General features: G+C 31.8%; 1 pseudogene; it reads left to right on the forward strand.

Annotated features, from left to right (window-relative positions):
* Positions 1-714: 714 nt before the first annotated feature.
* Positions 715-2,469, forward strand: LOC148766555 (uncharacterized; annotated as a pseudogene).
* Positions 2,470-5,182: the final 2,713 nt, after the last annotated feature.

A 5,182-nucleotide genomic window follows, 5' to 3' on the forward strand; every position in this document is an offset into this window, starting at 1 on the left:
GTAAAAATCGGTATTTGCAAAACAGAAAAGCGGCTGGAGAAGAATAAGAAAAGAGTCAAAAGACTAACCGACGGAAGAGAAGAAAAAAAAAAAGGATAGAAAGAACAAAGAGAAACACAGGAAGAGCAAAAGTGTGAAAACAGAAAGATGAAAAGGGTGGAAAGAAATTTAAAGGTAACAATCCGTATGTATTTTGATGTCGTTGAATGTTGACTAACTTGATGTTGGATTAATTATACATATGAATTGTTATTATTATTATTTTCTTAACTAACATTTTTTCGCCAATTTATTATACTGTTAAACAATAATTGTTATACTCATTGTATTTGAATGAGTTAAGTTTTAATTGACCGAAGACTCGTAAGGTTTATTATTGTAAGGTTTTGCAGTATTTGGACAAATGGATATTTAGTTATAAAATTTTAAACTTGATTGTAACTTTTAGGATTATGTAACTACAATTGTTTGCATTTTTAATAATAACAGAATATTTGGGAATTATTTTGGTAAACTGTTTAAAGAAATATTATAGGCTTGTAATTAGTGTTTTGTTAAAGTTTCATGATTTTTGGATGCATGGTTTAAACGAAATTATTATTTTTTAGTTAGTAAAAAATGTTTAGACAGTAACATTTTTATGCAGAATGTCAGGGACAAGAGCAAAAGAATTTAGTGGACGAATTAGAAGAAGGGGGCGTGGTAAAAGTATAAATGTACGAACAACAGTTAAGGCTAATTGATTCAAAGATTGAGATGGATGATCCTCCAACAAATATTGAGACTAGTAGATCCAGAGGTAGGTTGCCGAAACAAGGTGCAACAACACCGAATAGATCGGCTGGTGTTCCTCCTTCAGAGATTCATCCTTCCATGGATATTGATCAGACGAGTCGAAGATCTAAAGGCATTGAACAAACACGAGGTGCAGAGTTACACAACCGTCAATCGCAACCGGTGTACCCCTTCCAGAGGTTGATCCTGATGAGCATGATGAAGAGATGGAGAATGAGTTCATGTCTTTAAGAGATGAACGTGAGTCCGACGACCCTCGTACATAAGTTTCAGAAGAAGGCCAATCAAATCAAGAGAAAATGAAAACTCATCAAGAGTAAGGGGGCAAGTCGTTTAAGTCAAGCACCAAACAATGCTGAAGATCGACCTTGGATACAACCAGACGGTTTTGTGTACGACTGACATATTTTTTTCTCACTTCAATGTTAAACTAAAAATTTATTTGGTATTTTTTTATATCGTTAGCTCGTATTTAATCGCAGATTTATTCCATTTAGTGTAACTCGCGAGATCATGAATATTTCCCGTGAATATCTTGGTGCATGGTTTTCTTGGGGGAAGGTTTCTAATGAAACAAAGACTCGATTGTTTCAAAAATTTCAAGTGAGTTATTATCTTGTGGGTGATTTTATATTTATATACGACTAATATTTGAATATATGTAAAAAAAGGTTTACAAACTAACTTGTTTGATTATGTAATAGGAGCATTTCAATTGGTTGCCAATACATGAGGTTGGGATGTCATGGAATCATGCAAACATGAATATCCGAAACAACATTTATCGTTTTAAAAAAAGAGCTGAAAAATTATTCGGTGATGATGTAGAAAAGTGGAAGACTGTTGTCCCTTATTGTATGAAGAAAGATGATTGGGTAACACTTTGTGATAATATGTTTAGTGACCCGAGATATAAAGAAAAATGCAAACAAGCCCAAAAAAATCGCATATTATGGATTGAAAAGTCATGATTGTCACATATTTATGCAGAGATTGCTTCCAATTGGTTTTCGTGATTTATTGCCCGTACCAGTTTGGGAAGCTATATGATCAGAACTTAGTGTTTTCTTTAGGGACATATGTTCAACTGTATTGACTGTAGAACATACGTCACAACTAGAGAATAATATTGTCGAGATTCTTTGCAATCTTGAAAGATTTTTCCGCGATCATTCTTTGACGTAATGGAACATCTTCCTGTTCATTTGGCTTATGAAGCGAAAGTGTGTGGACCTGTCCAATATCGATGGATGTATCCATTTAAAAGATATTCATTTACATATTCAAATTTATTGTTAACTCATGTTATCTTTTAATTTTTTGGTGCTATATTACGATATGGATGTGATATTTCAGATTTCTACATCATTTAAAGTAAAAGGTGAAAAACCGATCTCCAGTTGAAGGTTCTATTGTAGAAGCGTAATTGAGGAAGTTTCAACATTATGCTCATTTTATTTTGAGTCTAACGTGGAAACCAGATTAACTCAGCTCCCAAGAAATGATGATGGTGGAGAGATAGAGTCTGGTGGACGTCTTTCTCTTTTCAATCATCCAGGGAGACCTCTCGGAAGTCAGAAAGTTGGTCGATTATATACAGATGAAAGTGAATTGATTGATGCACATAGATATATTCTATTGAATTGTAGTGAGATCATTCCTTTTGTCGAGTGAGTATCTCTTTTAATATATGTATGAAAAATAATACTGCCATATTTAAAATAAAATATATATATTAACATTGCTATATGTTTGATTCTTATAGGCAATTTGATGAAGAAATGCTGAAATAATGTCCATCTCTCACTGGTGAAACTTTAGGAAGATTACGTGATACAAATTTCTCACAGTGGTTGCAAGATTATGTAAGTGTTAAGTCATATACACTTGTATTCTTTTTCATAGATACTTTCAATTTAATTGTTGGATTTAGGCTTGGGTTTCTGTGTTCGAGGTCACCTATATGCCTTAATTTGTGTTATTGTTATGAGGATGCTCCTCAACTATGTGATATGATTTATGGATTGACTGATCATGGGGCTGTATATGGCATGCATATGGATTATATGACGAAATTTGATGATTTTCTGCTTTGCTTCAATTATGCTAACCGGATCCATGAATTTGACACTAAATTATATACTTGCCGAATTTCATAACTTACTTTTCTGCTTATTTCATTTTCTTAAAAAATATAAAATTCTATATTCCAATATTCTATGTTGTGATGTTTAGTTTGATATAAAATAGGTTTAAAAACAGAGTTGAAATAACAAAGTTATGATCCTTTTTGTAAACATGAGATAGTTTTCAGTCAGCTAGACATTTTGTTCAATATCTAATATTTTACTTCTCATATTTCATTAATTCCACTTGGATATTATTTTACACTCATATCGCTCTATTACTCTAATTTTTTTAGGTTTTTGAGCCAGCGGGTGATTTGTTTACAAAATTTTAAAGTAGTCCCCTGTGTTTTGAATCATAAAATTGTAGTATTGTACAAATTAATTTATAACTATTAATCTACTTGATTTGTTTTCAAACTGTTATACTGGGATGAAATTCATATATATACAAATGTTGTGCAAAAGTTTTAGATTAATTGGATCAGTAGTTAAGGGGTATGAATTTTCAAAGTTAAGATAGGAAATCTGTTCTTTTTTCGTAAGTTGGATGACACTGTATAAGTGGTTGCTTCTGATCATGTATTTCATAATTATTTGAATGAAAATTACAACTATATATATGAATAGAAACGTATGTAAGTTATTGTATTTTATTTTTGTATATTTATTTTCGTTCTTTTATAATTTATATTGTCCGATTTCATCTATGTACCTTGAAATTGGAACGCTATGAATGTAGTATTTGATCTCGTTGGACTTTTGAATATGGTATTTAATTTATGATGTTATGGATGCATAGGTCATGAATGATCATAGCACAATTTAGGAAAATATTAAACGTATAGCACAAGGACTTAGTCGATGGATTAAAACATACAAAGGTTATTATGTCAATGGGTTCAAGTTTCACACAACCCAACATGGGCAACATAAATCAACAATGAACAATGGTGTTTGTGTTTTAGGGAATTCATGGAATGAAAATGAAGTTGATTATTAAGGGTTGTTGGAAGAGGTGATGGAGGTAGAATACTTTGGAAGTGGGAATAAAGTTGTTATGTTTAAATGTCATTGGTATATTACATCTGACCGCGGGGTTAGAGTGCATCCACGGTTTGGTGTTGTGGAGATTAATGTTCGAAGAACGCTTAGCACAAATGACTCTTTCATTTTAGCTGAACATGCACAACAAGTTTATTACAAATCTTTTCAATCTACACGAAAAGATAGAAGTGATTGCCGGGTTGTATGCAAAACAAAAGTTAGGAGTAGAATAAATATGCCACCAGTAGAAACACACGAAGAAAGCAATCCCGAAATTGTTCAAGATCCTTTTCAAGAAGAGATAATGTCATCACCATATGAAATTCCTATCACAGTAGATTTATATCGGTCAGATATTTCATTGGATAATACTGCAAATCCCGTAGAAGTACTTCCCAGTGAAGTTAGGGATGGTCCGATGACCTCAACAAGAGATGTAGGAATTGATGAAGAGGAAGAAGAATTTGAAGACTCTGATTCTGAAAACAACACAAACAAGCGCTATATGGATTCCACTAGTACCGACGATGAGGTAAATTGCTATGATTTCATTGTTATTCTCATGGCTTATACATTCAAAAGTTTTACATTATTTTTATTTGATATATCGTAGTGTCATTTTTTTCATTGGTTATGTATGTTTTTTTTTCATATAATTATTTACAGTTGGTTATTTATGTGTATTTTTGTATAGATTATTTTCAAGATTAGGATAGGTGAAGGAAATGTAAGTCACCGAAAGTCTAGAACAAGAGGACATGTACAAAGTACAAAACGTAGTGAATGAAAAATTTAGACTATGATATGATCATTTTGGCTGGTTAAGATTCTTTTTACATTATATTGTTAAGATTATATGTTTTGGAATCTGTGCTCATGTTGGAACTATTGAGAAACATACCCGTGTGATGATCTATTTAGATTTATATTCTTATTGGGATTTTCTTAGTTTTTTTAATGTTGTTATTTTGTGGATGATTAAATTTGAATATTAATTAATAATCTGGAACATATTATACAAAATAAAATAAATAAATAAATTATAGTTATTACTTTAATGATTTTTGACGGAAATGTGACTGTTAGATGACGCAATACAATTTATTTAGTAAAACGATTGTGAGGGATTTGTGACAGGATGTTGTGTGACAAGTATGTTATGACGGCGTTTGTGTGACCGATATGTGTGACGGATATTGGTGACCGATATTGTG

Source organism: Erythranthe guttata, chromosome 12, assembly GCF_056151865.1.
Source record: "Erythranthe guttata isolate IM_541 chromosome 12, IM_541, whole genome shotgun sequence".
Lineage (NCBI taxonomy): Eukaryota > Viridiplantae > Streptophyta > Magnoliopsida > Lamiales > Phrymaceae > Erythranthe > Erythranthe guttata.